Source organism: Lepidochelys kempii, chromosome 16 (genome assembly GCF_965140265.1).
Source record: "Lepidochelys kempii isolate rLepKem1 chromosome 16, rLepKem1.hap2, whole genome shotgun sequence".
Taxonomy (NCBI): Eukaryota; Metazoa; Chordata; order Testudines; family Cheloniidae; genus Lepidochelys; species Lepidochelys kempii.
In genome coordinates this window covers 4561265-4581226 of record NC_133271.1, presented here as the reverse complement: position 1 = coordinate 4581226, position 19962 = coordinate 4561265, and the positions used below count along the sequence as shown (strand labels likewise).

At 47.5% G+C, this 19962-nt stretch overlaps 1 protein-coding gene and 1 long non-coding RNA gene across 18 annotated transcripts in view; one reads left to right on the top strand and one right to left on the bottom strand.

The window, feature by feature from the left end:
* The window catches only part of PNPLA7 (patatin like domain 7, lysophospholipase), a 439100-nt gene that overhangs the window by 89931 nt on the left and 329207 nt on the right, over positions 1–19962 (bottom strand). The gene's annotated exons all lie outside the window — the stretch shown is intronic.
* The window catches only part of LOC140899141 (uncharacterized), a 59918-nt gene continuing 42254 nt past the window's right edge, over positions 2299–19962 (top strand). For 3 of the 6 annotated variants that reach the window (XR_012155228.1, XR_012155227.1, XR_012155232.1), the window contains exons 1-4: positions 2299–2379; positions 3429–3666; positions 5312–5599; positions 6789–6962. This is a non-coding gene — a long non-coding RNA (uncharacterized lncRNA). Of the gene's footprint in view, positions 2380–3202; positions 3667–5311; positions 5600–6788; positions 6963–19962 lie in introns of all 6 variants that reach the window. The other 3 variants (XR_012155229.1, XR_012155231.1, XR_012155230.1) reach the window with 3 other exon arrangements.

Sequence of the window (19962 nt, the reverse complement as noted above, 5' to 3'; positions counted from 1 at the left end):
GTAAGGAAGTCGATTGCTCCACACCAACGAGGGATGCCCCTGGTGGCTCGGGTCCCGGCCGCGTGGCACTGGCCATCGCCTCAACAGGCTCAGCAGCCGTCAGCAGGGTGCCATCCGCCGCCGGGTTGATGGAAGAGTCCAGGGGCTCCTCGCAGGCAGGAGCAGAGGCAACGGTTAGGGGGAGGGAGCATGGGGAAAGGGGGGACCAGAGTGAGGTCGCCCAGATCAAGGCCCACTGGTAAAGGGTCGTCCTCCCCCTAGGTGACCATGGTCAAACCCAGGGCCTCGATCTCCTCATTTATGGAGGGAAGATCGCCTTCCACCACCCTGGGGTTCTCCCTGCTGGCACGTGACGCGACGGTCACCTTGGGGCTCACTGGGGCTTCAGATGGTACCGGAGCAGGAGGGGCTCCATCGGGGGCCTCAAAAGGGAGGGACTCCCGTGGAGGGGCGATATGACCATCCAGTGCTGCCACGTCTTCCCCAGCCGGCACCGGTGGATGAAACACACCTGTGGGCAAGGCAGCAGGCTCGGCATGGGTGTCCCCCTTCCTGGTCTTCCAGGGGGCCTCTGCGTCTGATGGAAGGAGTGGAGCTCAAGCCTTCCGCTTGCCCTGCTTCCATTGTGCTAGGGCCCAGCCCTCCATGGCATCATCTGGGGGCTGGCTAGCAGGGGTCAGGGCAGGGGCGATGGCTCAGGGACTCGTGGCTGGGGGTAACGGTGGGGCAACAAGAGGGAGGGAAGATTCCCCCTGGGGCGAGCCCTCTCCCATGCCCGGCGATGTCCCTGCCGCACCCTCCTCCATGGGCTCTGCCAGATTGTATGCAGCGGAGGTGGGGCTCTCCCGCTCGTCTGGGCCTAGTGGGGGAGGTGCCCCATGGGCCCAAGCAGGAGCAGTGGTGAACTGGGAAGGAGGAGGGGCGGCTTCGGACGTGAGGCAGCCAGGGGCGCCAGCGATGACGGGGTCAGCGCCCTGCTGGGGCTTGCGGGTTCCGGATGCCCCTCCTTGCCAGGCCAGGGGGCAGTCCCTCCGGATGTGCCCCATCGCCCGGCAGAGGTAGCACTGGGCCTCCCCTGTTGAATAATGCACCTGGTAATGGGCTGCCTGGTAGGGGACCAGGAATGACCCCTCTAGAGCCTCTCTGCCACGCACCGCCGGCAGCAGTTGAAGCTGCACTTGCCGGTGGAACGAGAGGACGTGACGGAGGGCGGGGTCTTTGCAGCCCAATGGGAGAGGGCTGATGACAGAAACGGGTTTCCCCAGGGTGGAGAGGGCGGGTAACAGGGCGGCATTGGGAAGAAAGGGAGGGATGGAGGTCAGGACCAGACGGACTCCCAGGTCCTCTAGCGGCTCTAGGGGGATGAACACCCCCCCACTGCCAGGCCCCTCTCCACCACCTCCTAGGCGGCGGCCTCCGATGCTGAAAAGAAGACCACCTTTCCGTACATTTTGGAGGCCGCTACGATGGCTGTGGGCCCCACCACCCTCACCAACACCTCCACGTAGGTCTCCACATGGGGCGAGGCAGGTACCAGGAGGCAACGGACACTGTGCTTCCTGGTCAAGGTCGGGAAGGGGCCCCGGCCCTACAGATGGTAGCAGAGGCGGTGGCCAGGAGAGATGACGTAGCTGCAGGCAGGGGGACATGTGCACGCACGTGTGCTTGCACAGAGTCAGTTTGGGCTGGCTGCTGCTTCTGGCCCAAAGGGTGCAATCAGGGCGTGGAAAGCCAAGCAAGCAGCTGAGTCCAGAGGCAGGAGCTGAGGCAGGTGGTAAACAGCCAGTGGGAGTGGTGGAGGGGGCAGTGGTGGTGTGGGGGTTGGGGGGGACGCAGATGGATCAGGGGGCAGCTCCACACCACACCCCCTGTATCCAGCAGGCCCCCCCCAAAGGGCTGCAGTTGGAGCAGTCGCAGCACCCGAGGGTGGGGGGTCCAGCAGCTGGCCAGCAACCAGGTAGCAGAGAAGGGGGATGGTGTCTGGCCCAGCCAGGGGAGCAGCTGGAGGAGCAGTAGCAGGAGCGAGAGCCCAAGACCCAGCAGCAGCAGCAGTCTCCCTCCTCCCTCCAGCCAGTCGGGTTCAGCAGAGGAGCCGAAGGGGGGTCTACTGGCCACTGGATGAACAAGTTTCTGTTCCCTGACTGACCAGAGCAGGAGCTGCCCCAGGCTAATGAGAACACCTGACTCCAATTAACCTGCAGAGTCAGGTGAGGCCATTAAGCTAATGTTACCACCTGACTCTAATTAAGGCCCCTCTGATAATATAAGAGGGCTCACTCCAGTCAGGCAGAGGAAAGCCAGGGAGCCAGAGGAGAGGAAGTGTGGCTGAAGGGCTGGTTAATGAAGACACCCTCAAGCCATCAGTAAGGGAGCCCTAAGGTAAGGGTGAAGAAGAGAAAAGGGGGAGAGCTGGGGGCAAGTGGCCCAGGGAAATGTAGCAACTCTGGCAGTGAAAGGTTGGCTGCCAACAGCTGCTGCCATTAGGGTCCCTGAGCCGGAACCCGGGGTAGAGGGCGGGCCTGGGTTCCCCTCAACCTGTCACTACAGAAACACCTCCTGGGAGGGGAAGACCAGCCCCTGTCGGGACAGGAAGCTAAACTGTTTGGGAATAAGCCCATAGGGACAACAGAGACTGTGGGAGTTCTCTCACCAACCTCCTTGCTGGCTTATGATGAAAAGGGCTCAGTAGACTGTAACCCTGGCCCTAGAGAGAGGGATCCACGGGGACAAGGACAGAGCTCTGCCACAGGTGATAAGAATAATAACAACAACTTTGCCTTCCTACAGCATCTTTAATCTAAGAATCCCAAAGCACTTTACAAACTTTCATTTCATTCATCAAACATACATGTGAGGTTAAGTACAGATAATGTATTATACCCACTGGAGAGATGGGAAAATCTGGCACAAAAAAGTCCCTCAAATCTTAATGAGGCAATGACAGAGCTGGAAATAGAAGAAAGGAATCTTGAGCTCCCAGTCCACTGCTTTAACCATTAGTCCACACTGTGTTTCTGGAGAAAGCAGTAACAGTTCTTGGAAAAGAGCTCTGGCTACTGCATTTGTGCACAGTTTAGGTCAGTCAACTTGGTGTATTGAAAATATAATTGGTTTATCACAGCAACACCAGGACTAAGAATAATAAATATAGGGAGCCCTGTGCCAGAACTCAGCAATATTTATTTATTTTTGTGTTTTTCAGATGCCCCTGCCACAGTTTCTCTGGGCACATGCACTGCACAGAAAAGAGATAAAAATTAGCATAACAAGAGCTGGTTAAATAACAGCTGCAGAGAGGAGGCTAAAACGCACCTCTCCACAGGATAATGGAGTATGCTGCTAACAGCACCTAATATAAAAGAGGATGTAACTTACCTGTAACTGGAGGTTCTTCAAGATGTGTGGTCCCTATCTGTATTCTACTGTAGGTTATGTATGCCCACCATGTGCCTGGAGTCGGAGAATTTGAAAGTAGTGTCTGTTGGTCCACGCATGTGCCCTGGTTTGCCTCGTTCTCCTGACCAGGTGATAAAGGATGGGGTGGACCTCCTGCTTCTTCAGTTCCTTCTACACCATGAATCAGATAAGATCAAAAGCAGAGGGAAAAGAAGGCTGGTAGTGGAATATATATAGGGACTACACATCTTGAACAACCTCAAGTTACAGGTAAGTAACATCATCTTCTTTGAGTGATGGTCCCTATTGTATTCCACTGTACGTGATTGACAGGCAGTCCCTAAATAGGTGGATGGTGTGAGGATGAGGACAGTAGGAGTGAGCAGAGGTCTGCCATCCCAAATCAGGCATCAGCAGCCAAGTCTTGTACCAAAGTGTAACGTCTTGCAAATGTGTGGACAGAGCTCCATGTGGCCACTTTACAAATGTCTAGGAGGGGTATGTCCTAAAGAGACACTATAGTTGTGGAGTGTGCTTGTACCCCCATGAGGGAGCAGGTGGGGAAGGTTTGAGAGCTAATAGCAGGATAGTATGCAACCAGATATCCATTTGCCAATTCTCTGATGGAGATGGCGTGACCTGTGATTCTCTGATATAGCAACAAACACCCTCAGGGATTTTCTGAATGGTCTCGTTCTCTGTAGGTCAAAGGCCAAAGCTTGTTGAACATCTAGAGAGTAGAGCCTATGCTCTTCTGCAAACACTTGTGGTTTCGAGAAGAACACAGGTAAATGAATGGATTAGTGAAGGTAAAATTCCAAAACCACTTAGGAATACATTTGGGGTGTAGGTGTAAAGAAACCTTATCTTTGTGAAATATAGTGTATGGAGTGCGTGCCATCATTGCTCCAGGTTCACCAACCCTCCTTGCCCATGTGACGGCTATGAGAAAGATGACATTCATGGAGAGGAGCAAAAAGGAGCAAGTCGCTAAGGGCTCAAAGAGGAGCCATATCAGAACTGAAAGAATAGGATTCAGGTCCCTTTGGGGTGTTATCTTTCAAGGAGGTGGGAAAATCCTTATCCGGCCTTTCCAGAATTGAGTGGTTAGCACGTACGCAAAAACAGAGTATCCCTCTGTAGGGGGATGGAATGCACAGATAGCCATCAAATGGACTCTCAGGGAACTGAGAGATAAGCCCAATGTTTACAGAGATAGAATATAGTCTAGGATGAGTGGGATACACATAGCTTCTGGTAGAACGACTCTCTGCTGCATCCAGGATGAGAAGCATTTCCAGCTAGAATGGTAACATTTCCTAGTTGAGTCCTTTCTGCTATTAGAGAGGAGCACGCCTGTTCTAGAGCTGATGACTATCCAAATACCACACCCTAAGGTGAAGCAGTAGGGGATTGGGGTGTCTGATCCTGCCATTGCATGGGACCAGAAGCTCAGAGAATATTGTGAGGGTAATCAGGGGACGAGATGACAGGCGCAGGAGGTTGGAGAACCAAAACTGTCTGGACCAGAAAGGGACGATCAGGATGACTGTCACTCTGTCCTACCACTTGTGGCAGAAGCGGTAGAAGAGGGAAGACGCAGGTGAACTGGTCTGACCAGGGAAGAAGGAGAGCATTACCCTGGGAGCAGTAACCTAGGACTCCACTGGAGCAATGAGACTCACTTGTTGCTGGACTGGGAAGTGAATCGAACCCTGGTTTGGTTTCCCCATTGAGTGAAAATATCATTAAGCACAGTGTCATGAAGTTCCCACTCGTGGTCGATTGCGAAGTGTCTGCTGAGGGAGTCCGCGATCACATTTTGTGTCCCCAGAAGGTAGGTTGCAGATAGGGTGATCTGATTGCTGATGCACCAGCTCCAGAGATCTTGCTCTCCCCTTGTTTGTTGATGTAGATTTTGTTGTCTGACATTATGAGGACATGGTGAGAGCAGATGAAATGAAGAAAGGACTCGCAGGTCTTCCCTATTGCCTGTAGTTCCAGGACATTGTTGTGCATTCTGGACTCTCAAGATGTCTACATTCCCTGTGCTGTGTGGTTGCCCATATGGGCTCCACAATCTAGTAGAGACACGTCTGTAATGATGGTCTTGTCCGGTGAAGAGGGGAGAAAGGGGACCCCCTACGCATACATGATGAGGAAGACGACGCTGGAATTTCTGAGATAAAGGAAAGCTCTGTCTGTATGTGCTTTATTCAAACACTTCGTAGTTTCGTCTCCACAACACTATGTTCCTATCTCTTTAAAGTGATGTAGAAAGAAACAAAGCAAACCTACCACAAACAGAACCAGAAGTTATTACCTCAGTGTTGGGCACCTTAATGCTTATACAGCTGCCACTAGCATATACAACTCTGCTTTCAAATCTAATCACTCTTTCGTCCCTGGGTTCCTCTATGATAAAGATTACTTCCCTGTTCTCATTACATGAGAACAATTTCCTATACAATAAGTTTGCCTTGAGAGCTTAAGCTATGCAGCTCAAAGGAGGAAGAGATGAAACTATCACATTGCCCTCTCCACTGTACTGTAGGTGCACAAAAGTGTTGAGGAAGCCCTAGGTCAGGAAGCCTTTAATAATTAAGCCTTATTAAAAGCAAAGTAGAGGGGGAGATCAGGTGAAGTACTTGGATTCTGACCCCCCACTTGGTAAGGCAACTCCCATCTTTTCATGTGCTGTGTATATATACCTGCCTACTGTATTTTCCACTCCATGCACCTGATGAAGTGGGTTTAGCCCACGAAAGCTTATGCCCAAATAAATCTGTTACACTTTAAGGTGCCACAAGTACTCCTCTTTGTTTTTGGATACTGTAGTAGCTCATGTTGCTTGCTGTATTCATAAGGAATCAGCCTTAGACAGTCTCTACACACTTGCAGAGCATGCAGGATACGTGTAGCTACACGCCACAATGAAAGGCAAGCTGTGTCCACACTCACTGCAGTGTGTAGCTACACATAGTAGTGAAAGGCTCAGGCAGGGGGGGAATGGAGGGTAAGGCCCTGTCAGGGAGGAGTGGCCAGAGCCTTTCCCTACTGCCTTCCCCCTGCCAGCAGCATAAAGCACTATTTGGGTATGTAGAGATCTACGTAGGGCAGTCTACTGGCCTAAGCCATACCTCACCGTCTACACTGTTATTTATACCCGTGCTAGCTGGGCATGCAGCGTTCACACACGCCTTCCCCCAGGCATATCTGACATATGCAGTAAGCCCACATTGTCAGTATGCCCTCCCAGCAACTGTCTGCAACCTCAATTTTCCCCACCCAGTGCTTTGCTGTGAGACACCTGCCTCCCTCCATTCCACACACCTTTAAAGATAAACCCCCCCAGTATCTAACACATGTCCTCCCTCTGTCTTCTCTACCAGTGGCAGGAGCCCTATTGCACCCTCCCACCTGACTACATCCTCCTGACATCCCCTCCTCTCAACGGAGCAGTAAGAAACGGTATACCCTCTAACTCAACTGTACTGTGCAGGATGCAAAAGTCAGCCTGACATCCCTGGACATCTTTACTCTGAACTATCTACAAAGGAAAGGAAGTGAGTATTCCAGTCTTCTACTGATCAAATCCCCAGTACAACTCATTTCCTAAAGGAGAACACAAAGTTTGTTCTCAGTATGACATCAGCAATCCAGTTTCGTCTTTTAATTCTAACTTCCTGAGGAACTAAACTGTGATGTATTTGTGCTTGGAACATACAGCTGGCTGAAATTACCAAAAGCCTCATAGTTGTTCAGGTGTCGTGCAAAGGCAGCTGGATCAATGGAATCCTGGAGCCTTAAATGTTGTGTATGAATAAATCAGTAAAAAAAAAAAAAAACTAGAGGGAAAAAACAAAAACAGTGAAAACATGTGAGGGGAAAACTTTAAAGAATTTTTGCTTTGTGATCATACCTAGCAAAACCGCATGCTGTATGGATGCTCAGGAGCTTTGGACAGCTGCCATTTCTATACTGACATACAGGGCATAGATAATATTATATACATAGGGCCAGATTCTGTCACCTTTACTCACACTGAGTAGTGCCTTACTCTACAAGCAGTTGCATTGAAATCAGTGGGAGCACTCATGAAGTAAGGTACTTCTCAGCACGACTAAATATATCAGAATCTGGCCCCCAGACAGCAATGCAACTCACAAGTCCAATCCAGAGACTCAAACTCCCACAGAGAACTGAATCTCACATATTTCATCAGTATGTCCCAACACACACAGTATGCCCTCCTAGGACCGCCACTGCTCGACAGATACTGTCCTGCTGGTAATTGCTCACCTTAGCTGATCACTCTGGTTACAGTGTGTATGGTAACACCCATTGTTTCATGTTCTCTGTGTATATAAATCTACCCACTGTATTTTCCACTGAATGCAGCCGATGAAGTGAGCTGTAGCTCACGAAAGCTTATGCTCAAATAAATTTGTTAGTCTCTAAGTTGCCACAAGTCCTCCTTTTCTTTTTGCGGATGCAGGCTAACATGGCTGCTACTCTGAAACCTGTCATAATAATTTGCATTTATAAAGTTTGAAACCTTTACTGAGGGCTTCTCTCTCTCCCAAGCAAGAGGCTCAATTAACATTAAAATCATACTCTATGTTTTAGCACTCCAGAGCTTTGTCTAAATAGAAAGGGTAGTCCATCCGGTCACACATGCACACAATACTATGGCTGTTTCAGAGGAATGTTTTAAACTCTAATTGTATGTGGTGTAGTTGTAGCCGTGTCAGTCCCAGGATATTAGAGAGACAAGCTGGGTGAGATAATAGCTTTTACTCTGCCAACTTGCCTCTCTCACCAACAGAAGTTGGTCCAACAAAAGTTATTACTTCACCCACCTTGTCTCTTTAAACTCTAAATTGTCAGTTTTGTGCTATGGTTAATTGACACAAATGCAGTGTGAGATTATCAGTGGTGTAAATAATGTGCATTGTAGTGACCTGAGTCACCTGACAAACAGTCACAACAGAGAATGACTTGAAAGATCAGAACAGCATAAGAAGGCTGGGGTCACATGGTGCTCAGTTGCTCATAGGAGAGCCGTGCGTGTACATTCACACTCTGCCACTAGGTACCACATTTTCTAATTACAGTATGAATAGACATGAAACCCAAAAGTGACCGTTCATGCAGCAATCTGGACTCAGAAAGGGGGCAGAGGGCAATGTATATCAAATACAATAGCTCACAACACCACCACAGCAAGCAACTTCCGCTGAACTGAACCTCATCTATCAGAGTAGTAGTAATTTAGTCACGTAGGAGACTGAACAGAATTTCAAGCTGATAAATGCAGAGGTCAGTCACGATTAACCTTGGGCGTGCTAACTTGCCACCTTTCCAAAATGGTCAGACTGAGCTCTGACTTTGAGTATAATGGGTTTCCTTAAAAGGGTGGGGATTTGGGAAAGGATTGTATCCATGATGCATGTTACTTCTCAGCTTCATTTAATGGGTCTTAGAGGACTCACCCTCTTCCATGCCCTCTTGACATGTCACTCAGGCAGGATGTGCTGCAGCTGATGCTCACACACAATCTGTTATTCCGCTAACTGATTGTGAGAATAGAAGAGGGAGGTTTCATTCTTTATTTCACAGAATGGGTTTTTAAGGCTTCTTTGTTATTTGACAGTTTCCTGATAACCTTAAGAAGTAGCAAGTGCTTACTTTCCAAAGCTTGTTCACCCTATTATCAAAAGCTGAAGCAAACTCTCCTAAATACCACCTCAGGATCTTGGGTCAGTGGTTTGAAATGAAGTGATAATATTTTGGAGACAAAGTCAGTCACACAATCCATAAGCCAGTCAAACTCAGAAAAAGGAATACAGAGCTAACTACTGTGACAGTGAGGCCTGACCACAGCTTTCAACTAGACTCCATAGAATACACTCATGTCAACCCAGTGAGCTAGGGGCATGAAACTTTCACATTTCAAACCCCAGCTAACAGTATCTCTATTAAATAATTCATTGTGACAGTGCTTCACACTTAGAAAGCACCTTTCACCTAAGGACCTCAAGGCCTTTCATAAAGTCTGATCCTCACAACTTCCCACAGACAACTTTTACCTTCCCCATTTTACAGAAAGAAAAACTGAGGTACAGATGTTTTAGTGACTTGCCCAAGTTACACAGAGTCAGTGGAAGAGTAAACGCGCTATCTCAGAGTTTCTGACTCCCAGTCCCCTGCTCTAGCCCTTGGCCAGAGCAATTTATAACAGCATACGCACCATTGGCAGAGACTTTTAATTCTCTTCAGGTTCTATACTGTAAGTTCACACAAGTAAAATGGTCTCAAATGGAATTTCAGTGGCAATTTTATGCAAAGCTAAATCACTGAACCAGTGCACAAAATGGTCATGTGTTTTTGAACAATTCAAAGAGCTAGTCTCTAAGTTTTGCGTTCTATTTTCAATATTGTGAGCTCCTCCATTACTTGAGAATTTTTCATTGGATGCTCTGTCTGGAACAGAAGTTTAATAAAGAGGATATTATTTATTAAACTCCAGCAGCATGCTTGGGGCATTAGAAATCACTGAGGGGGACCCAGCACTGTGCAGTTATAATTTAGACAAACAATACAGTGCAGTCCAAAAATGCACAGCATGATCTGAAGAGAGATTTGTTGAAAAGCAGGGCACATTTTTGTTTTTAAGTACATCAATAAAGACACTTCTTAGTGCAGAGGATTAGTAGCAAAAGACATCCTGGGGAAAGTGTGCTTTCAAGAGGTATTTGAAGGTGGGGGGACCTGGTGCACTGGACAGAGAGGGGCTGACAGATGCAAGGGACTGCTAGAAAACAAGTGGGAACATGACAGTGGAAGGGAGAAAGTTGCAAAGAGCCTATCTAGAAGGTTTGGGCAGGAGGAGGACAGCAGGGTGGAGTGGTGCAGAGCCTTGAAAGGGACAAGACGTTTAACCATGGCACAAAGAAAGGGAAAACGAGAGGAGTGATTCAAAAAGCAATTCCTAGGATGCGTAGCCGATTTGTTTCCATCACAAGTAATTGAGAATATTAGTAGATTTGGGATCTCTGAATCTCAGGGCACATCTACACTACAGACTTAAGTCGACTTATAGCCACCACAGTAATCACTGCAGTGGCTGATGTCCACAATACCCTCCTTCTGTTGGTGGTGTGCATCCTCACCAGGAGCACTTCCACTGACTGAGACAGGAGACTCAGCTCTGCGCAGCTCCCTGCTGGGAGCCCAGCTGCCCCTGGGCTCTTGCCTCCCCATTCCCCACCAGAAGCAGAGGGCTCTAGCTGTCCGACTATCTTTCCGAAGATAGCCAAGGGCTGATGTAAGTAATGCAGTGTCAACACACATATTCGCAAAAAGAAAAGGAGTACTTGTGGCACCTTAGAGACTAACCAATTTATTTGAGCATGAGCTTTCGTGAGCTACAGCTCACTTCATCAGATGTTTACCGTGGAAACTGCAGCAGACTTTATATACACACAGAAATCATGAAACAATACCTCCTCCCACCCCACTGTCCTGCTGGTAATAGCTTATCTAAAGTGATCAAACAGGTGGGCCATTTCCAGCACAAATCCAGGTTTTCTCACCCTCCACCCCCCCACACAAATTCACTCTCCTGCTGGTGCTAGCCCATCCAAAGTGACAACTCTTTACATAATCAAGTCGGGCTATTTCCTGCATAGATCAAGGTTTTCTCACATCCCCCCCACCCCCATACACACACAAACTCACTCTCCTGCTGGTAATAGCTCATCTAAACTGACCATTCTCCAGGTTTAAATCCAAGTTAAACCAGAACATCTGGGGGGGGGGGTAGGAAAAAGCAAGAGGAAACAGGCTACCTTGCATAATGACTTAGCCACTCCCAGTCTCTATTTAAGCCTAAATTAATAGTATCCAATTTGCAAATGAATTCCAATTCAGCAGTTTCTCGCTGGAGTCTGGATTTGAAGTTTTTTTTTTTAAGATAGCGACCTTCATGTCTGTGATTGCATGACCAGAGAGATTGAAGTGTTCTCCGACTGGTTTATGAATGTTATAATTCTTGACATCTGATTTGTGTCCATTTATTCTTTTACGTAGAGACTGTCCAGTTTGACCAATGTACATGGCAGAGGGGCATTGCTGGCACATGATGGCATAGATCACATTGGTGGATGTGCAGGTGAACGAGCCTCTGATAGTGTGGCTGATGTTATTAGGCCCTTTGCCTCACGCTCTCAAAGAAACTGCGGAATCACCTGATCAAGATCCTCTACAGCAAACAGGGAAAGATTAAGAATGAGCTCTCAAAAATGGATACTCTCATAAAGAACCAACCTTCCACACAAACTTCCTCGTGGCTGGATTTTACTAAAACTAGACAAGCCATTTACAACGCACACTTTGCTTCTCTACAAAAGAAAAAAGACACTAAACTTTCTAAACTACTACATGCTACAAGGGGCCACAGCAATGGTTCCCTCACCCCACCTAGCAATATTGTTAACCTATCCAACTATACTCTCAGCCCAGCAGAAGCAGCTGTTCTATCTCGGGGCCTCTCCTTCTGCCCCTCCACCCCCACGAACATGATACAGTTCTGTGGTGACCTAGAATCCTATTTTCGACGTCTCCGTCTCAAGGAATATTTCCAAAATACCTCTGAACAACATACTAATCCACAGAGGTCTCCCTGCCAACACTACAGAAAGAGGGATTCTAGATGGACTCCTCCTGAAGGTCGAAACAGCAGACTGGACTTCTACATAGAGTGCTTCCGCCGACGTGCACAGGCTGAAATTGTGGAAAAGCAGCATCACTTGCCCCATAACCTCAGCCATGCGGAACGCAATGCCATCCACAGCCTCAGAAACAACTCTGACATCATAATCAAAAAGGCTGACAAAGGAGGTGCTGTTGTCATCATGAATAGGTCGGAATATGAACAAGAGGCTGCTCGGCAGCTCTCCAACACGAGTTTCTACAAGCCATTACCCTATGATCCCACTGAGAGTTACCAAAAGCAACTACAGCATTTGCTCAAGAAACTTCCTGAAAAAGCACAAGATCAAATCCGCACAGACACACCCCTGGAACCCCGACCTGGGATATTCTATCTACTACCCAAGATCCATAAACCTGGAAATCCTGGGCGCCCCATCATCTCAGGCATTGGCACCCTGACAGCAGGATTGTCTGGCTATGTAGACTCCCTCCTCAGGCCCTACGCTACCAGCACTCCAGCTACCTTCGAGACACCACTGACTTCCTGAGGAAACTTCAATCCATCGGTGATCTTCCTGATAACACCATCCTGGCTACTATGGATGTAGAAGCCCTCTACACCAACATTCCACACAAAGATGGACTACAAGCCGTCAAGAACACTATCCCCGATAATGTCACGGCTAACCTGGTGGCTGAACTTTGTGACTTTGTCCTTACCCATAACTATTTCACATTTGGGGACAATGTATACCTTCAGATCAGCGGCACTGCTATGGGTACCCGCATGGCCCCACAGTATGCCAACATTTTTATGGCTGATTTAGAACAACGCTTCCTCAGCTCTCGTCCCCTAAAGCCCCTACTCTACTTGCGCTATATTGATGACATCTTCATCATCTGGACCCATGGAAAAGAAGCCCTTGAGGAATTCCACCATGATTTCAACAATTTCCATCCCACCACCAACCTCAGCCTGGTCCAGTCCACACAAGAGATCCACTTCCTGGACACTACAGTGCTAATAAACAATGGCCACATAAACACCACCCTATACCGTAAACCTACTGACCGCTATTCCTACCTGCATGCCTCCAGCTTTCACCCTGACCACACCACACGATCCATCGTCTACAGCCAAGCTCTGCGATACAACCGCATTTGCTCCAACCCCTCAGACAGAGACAAACACCTATAAGATCTCTGTCAAGCTTTCTTACAACTACAATACCCACCTGCAGAAGTAAAGAAACAGATTGATAGAGCCAGAAGAGTTCCCAGAAGTTACCTACTACAGGACAGGCCTAACAAAGAAAATAACAGAACGCCACTAGCCGTCACCTTCAGCCCCCAACTAAAACCCCTCCAACGCATTATTAAGGATCTACAACCTATCCTAAAGGATGACCCAACACTCTCACAAGTCTTGGGAGACAGGCCAGTCCTTGCCTACAGACAGCCCCGCAACCTGAAGGAAATACTCACCAACAACCACATACCACACAACAGAACCACTAACCAGGAACTTATCCTTGCAACAAAGCCCGTTGCCAATTGTGCCCACATATCTATTCAGGGGACACCATCACAGGGCCTAATAACATCAGCCACACTATCAGAGGCTCGTTCACCTGCACATCCACCAATGTGATCTATGCCATCATGTGCCAGCAATGCCCCTCTGCCATGTACATTGGTCAAACTGGGACAGTCTCTACGTAAAAGAATAAATGGACACAAATCAGATGTCAAGAATTATAACATTCATAAACCAGTCGGAGAACACTTCAATCTCTCTGGTCACGCAATCACAGACATGAAGGTCGCTATCTTAAAACAAAAAAACTTCAAATCCAGACTCCAGCGAGAAACTGCTGAATTGGAATTCATTTGCAAATTGGATACTATTAATTTAGGCTTAAATAGAGACTGGGAGTGGCTAAGTCATTATGCAAGGTAGCCTGTTTCCTCTTGCTTTTTCCTACCCCCCCCCCAGATGTTCTGGTTTAACTTGGATTTAAACCTGGAGAATGGTCAGTTTAGATGAGCTTATTACCAGCAGGAGAGTGAGTTTGTGTGTGTATGGGGGTGGGGGGGATGTGAGAAAACCTTGATCTATGCAGGAAATAGCCCGACTTGATTATGTAAAGAGTTGTCACTTTGGATGGGCTAGCACCAGCAGGAGAGTGAATTTGTGTGGGGGGGTGGAGGGTGAGAAAACCTGGATTTGTGCTGGAAATGGCCCCACCTGTTGATCACTTTAGATAAGCTATTACCAGCAGGACAGTGGGGTGGGAGGAGGTATTGTTTCATGATTTCTGTGTGTATATAAAGTCTGCTGCAGTTTCCACGGTAAACATCTGATGAAGTGAGCTGTAGCTCACGAAAGCTCATGCTCAAATAAATTGGTTAGTCTCTAAGGTGCCACAAGTACTCCTTTTCTTTTTGCGAATACAGACTAACACGGCTGTTCCTCTGAAACACACATATTGTGTTGCCCTAATTTACAACAAGCCCTACGCCTCTCATGGAGCTGGAATTATTAAGTCCGTGTAGTAGGGCACTTACAACGGTGTGACAAGGATGTAGTGTATACACTGACATAATTAGGTCGACATAAGCTGCCTTACATCGACCTATTTAGTGTAGACCACACCTTAGTCCCTTACTACTAAGCATGCAATCTCTCATTAGGCCTTGTCTACACAACCACAGTAAGCTAACCTAAGTAGCTTAGGTCAGCTTACCACAGTGTCTACACTGCACTGCACCAACGGGAGACACTCTCCCGTCGATTTACCTTACTCTTCTCTTTCCAGTGGAGTACCAGAGTCGACTGGAGAGCGCATCTGCGATCGATTTAGTGGGTCTTCACTAGACCTGATTGCAGGCAGCTCGGATCTACTGGTAGTGTAGACATAGTCTTAGAATCAGCCAGTGCCTCAAAGGGCTAGAGTGTAGCAAATTTGGTCTTTAAATTAAAACAACAAAATGTTGCTAGATATGAGCCTAAGAACTCCTGCTCTACTTCAATACCAGATAAATTGGTTGAAATGATAATTTAAAATAGAATGTTATTTAAAACACCCAGATTAACACAGTGATAGGGACAAACCTGCATAGTTTCCGAAAAGAAAAAGCATACCTCTGTTCTACTAGAATCATTTCAGCATGTCAACAGAACAACAAATACAGCAGGAGTGGCTGATAACTAAGGACCATGAAAAACCCATGATCAGAACTTCATAAGAGGTTATTAAAACACTAAATAGTTATACGCACAGGTGTCAGCTTCCTCCGGGCTCCGGGGGTGCTCAACCCCCTGCTTGGCCCCAGGCCCCACCCCACCCCTTCCCAACCCCACTACATCCACACCCCACCTTTTCCCACCCCTACCCACTCAGTTCTGCCTTCTCCCCCGGACACACCCCATCCCTGCTCCTCCCTGTCCCTCCTAGTGCCTCCTGCACGCCGCAGAACAGCTGATCGCGGTGGGCGGGAGGCGCTCAGAGGGAGGGTAGGGAGTTGATCGGCAGGGCTGCCGGCAAACGGTAGGCGCTGAGGGGAGAGGGAGGGAGCTGGCTGCCGCGGAGTGCTAAGCACCCACTCATTTTTTTCCATGGGAGCTCCAGGGCAGGAGCACCCATGGAGTTGGCGCCTATGGTTCTATGCGAAAAGAACAGGAGGACTTGTGGCACCTTAGAGACTAACAAATTTATTTGAGCATAAACTTTTGTGGGCTAAAACCCACTTCATCAGATGCATTCAATGGAAAATACAGTAGTGGGATTTTATATACACAGAGAACATGAAACAATGGGTGTTACCGTACACACTGTAACGAGAGTGATCAGGTAAGGTGAGCTATTACCAACAGGAGAGAAAAAAAAACTTTTTGTAGTGATAATCAAGGTGGGCCATTTCCAGCAGTTGACAAGAATGTGTGAGGAACAGTAGGGGGGAAAATAAACATGGGGAAATAGTTTTATTTTGTGTAATGACACATCCACTCCCAGTCTTTATTCAAGCCTAAGTTAATTGTATCCAGTTTGCAAATTAATTCCAATTCAGCAGTCTCTCCCTGGAGTCTGTTATTGAAGTTTTTTTGTTGTAATGCGACTTTTAGGTCTGTAATCAAGTGACCAGGGAGATTGAAGTGTTCTCCGACTGGTTTATGAATGTTATTATTCTTGACGTCTGATTTGTGTCCATTTATTCTTTTACATAGAGACTGTCCAGTTTGGTCAATGTACATGGCAGAGGGGCATTGCTGGCACATGATGGCATATATCACATTGGTAGATGTGCAGGTGAACCAGCCTCTGATAGTGTGGCTGATGTGATTAGGCCCTAATGATGGGGTCCCCTGAATAGATATGTGGGCACAGTTGGCAATGGACTTTGTTGCAAGGATAGGTTCCTGGGTTAGTGTTTTTGTTGTGTGGTTGCTGGTGAGTATTTGCTTCAGGTTGGGGGGCTGTCTGTAAGCAAGGACTGGCCTGTCTCCCAAGATCTGTGAGAGTGATGGGTCGTCCTTCAGGATAGGTTGTAGATCCTTGATGATGCGCTGGAGAGGTTTTAGTTGGGGGCTGAAAGTGACGGCTAGTGGCGTTCTGTTACTTTCTTTGGTGTTCTGTTACTACAGGGGCCTGTCCTGTAGTAGGTGACTTCTAGGTACTCTTCTGGCTCTGTTTCATGTTCTCTGTGTGTGTATATATATAAATATATATCTTCCTACTGTATTTTCCACTGAATGTATCCGATGAAGCTCACGAAAGCTTATGCTCAAATAAATGTGTTAGTCTCTAAGGTGCCACAAGTCCTCCTTTTCTTTTTGCGAATACAGACTAACACGGCTGCTACTCTCTAACCTATGGTTATATGGTGAGATATAAAGTTTTTTCATGAATTAGAAACTGGCTAAGAGTCTGAAGACAAGAAGAAAGCAGAAATGGACCCTTTTTCAATATGGCAAAAGGTTAACAATGAGGTACCCCAAGATTCTGTACTAGGCCCAGTGTTCTGTATTTTTATTAAATAAATACAAAAATGATGTTAAAAGAAAATTATTCAGGTGGCAAAATCACGTACTCAGAAGTTAGGAAATACAAGATTTACAGTTGCCTGTGCAACCTTATTTCGGCCCTTTGCACGCCCCATGCGCTCTCTGAGCCAGGGGTCCTGTGGAAAAAAATAGCCTGTGATGAGGTCATTAAAGACTGTATTATAATACATAAATCTGACATTTGCTACTTAGGAGTGTTTGAATTTGCCCCTTAACAAAGTTCTTTTAACCTAGGTTTTTGTATGTTATTTCCTAGTTTATTTTTTTTAAAGGAAAAAGTTACATGACATTCTATTGTGTGCAGCTGTAACAATCCACCAGACAGAATCAGCAGGTTTTGAATTCTGAACTTTCAGCACAGCACAAGCTGCTACCACTTGAGCTACAGGGTAACCTTACAGGAGCTGGCAACAGGAGAAGGATGGACGCCATGTCCAGATGCTGGTCCTGGAGATTACTCTGGGTGGGGAGTGTCCAGTCCCCCCTTCTCTCTCTCTCTCTCTTCCCTCCCCCCCCCCATGCAGATATTGCGGGGAGCTCCAGCCCCATGTGGTGGTGCACCTAGAGGAGTGGAGAGGTTTGTGGGGATGGGCAGACAGTTCGCTGGGACCATTTGCTGCATTTAGAGGGTGGTTGAGGGAACCTGGCCAGTTCTCTTAGTGATACTACCCTAAGTGGTGCCCCTTGACGGGGGCAGGAATCACTGTGACCGTGTGCTGACTCCAGTGGAGGGAGCCCAGCCCAGCTCTCTTCACCCTTCAGCTGCTCCAACAGCTCCTATGAGTTCACATTACCGCGTGTGCTACGGCTGCAGCAACTTTGCAAGCTCAGTCTCAGAATATCCGTGCGGCTAGGTATTATTTTGACAGCCTGCCAAAGTTTTCCTGAGCAATGCAAGAGAGAGAAGAAAAACAGATTTTTTAACCATTTATACCTCAGCCAAAGCTCCACAGAATTTCACAGGAGAAAAAAGAGCCCTTCCTTAGCCTGTAAGCTATGGCCCGCCAATTTCAAAGGCCCACTGCACACAATGGAGACAAGACACCTTCTCAAAGACAAGGTCACAAAAATCTTTTATAATGGAAAGTGTTAAGAAATTTAAATATAAGGGTAACTATCAGATCCCCCTATAATAATCTAAAAAAGGAAGGGAGCAGTGACATGGCAAAATTATTTAGATTCATCAACATGAGAAACTATGAGGAACTGTGCAGGGACCTGCCACTGGCCATTATCTTTGAAAACTCGTGGCGAACCGGGGAAGTCCCGGATGACTGGAAAAAGGCTAATGTAGTGCCAATCTTTAAAAAAGGGAAGAAGGAAGATCCTGGGAACTACAGGCCAGTCAGCCTCACCTCAGTCCCTGGAAAAATCATGGAGCAGGTCCTCAAAGAATCAATCCTGAAGCACTTGCATGAGAGGAAAGTGATCAGGAACAGCCAGCATGGATTCACCAAGGGAAGGTCATGCCTGACTAATCTAATCGCCTTTTATGATGAGATTACTGGTTCTGTGGATGAAGGGAAAGCAGTGGATGTATTGTTTCTTGACTTTAGCAAAGCTTTTGACACGGTCTCCCATAGTATTCTTGTCAGCAAGTTAAGGAAGTATGGGCTGGATGAATGCACCATAAGGTGGGTAGAAAGCTGGCTAAATTGTCGGGCTCAACGGGTAGTGATCAATGGCTCCATGTCTAGTTGGCAGCCGGTATCAAGTGGAGTGCCCCAGGGGTCGGTCCTGGGGCCGGTTTTATTCAATATCTTCATAAATGATCTGGAGGATGGTGTGGATTGCACTCTCAGCAAATTTGCGGATGATACTAAACTGGGAGGAGTGGTAGATACGCTGGAGGGGAGGGATAGGCTACAGAAGGACCTAGACCAATTGGAAGATTGGGCCAAAAGGAATCTGATGAGGTTCAATAAGGATAAGTGCAGGGTCCTGCACTTAGGACGGAAGAACCCAATGCACAGCTACAGACTAGGGACCGAATGGCTAGGCAGCAGTTCTGCAGAAAAGGACCTAGGGGTGACAGTGGACGAGAAGCTGGATATGAGTCAGCAGTGTGCCCTTGTTGCCAAGAAGGCCAATGGCATTTTGGGATGTATAAGTAGGGGCATAGCGAGCAGATCGAGGGACGTGATCGTTCCCCTCTATTCGACATTGGTGAGGCCTCATCTGGAGTACTGTGTCCAGTTTTGGGCCCCACACTTCAAGAAGGATGTGGATAAATTGGAGAGAGTCCAGCGAAGGGCAACAAAAATGATTAGGGGACTGGAACACATGAGTTATGAGGAGAGGCTGAGGGAGCTGGGATTGTTTAGCCTGCAGAAGAGAAGAATGAGGGGGGATTTGATAGCTGCTTTCAACTACCTGAAAGGGGGTTCCAAAGAGGATGGCTCTAGACTGTTCTCAATGGTAGCAGATGACAGAACGAGGAGTAATGGTCTCAAGTTGCAGTGGGGGAGGTTTAGATTGGATATTAGGAAAAACTTTTTCACTAAGAGGGTGGTGAAACACTGGAATGCGTTACCTAGGGAGGTGGTAGAATCTCCTTCCTTAGAGGTTTTTAAGGTCAGGCTTGACAAAGCCCTGGCTGGGATGATTTAACTGGGAATTGGTCCTGCTTTGAGCAGGGGGTTGGACTAGATGACCTTCTGGGGTCCCTTCCAACCCTGATATTCTATGATTCTATGACCTAGCATAAGCCCTGATTCAAGACAGCACATAGACACACGTTTAAAGTACTCTCCTCAATGGGGATGCTTTCCTGAACTGCAGTA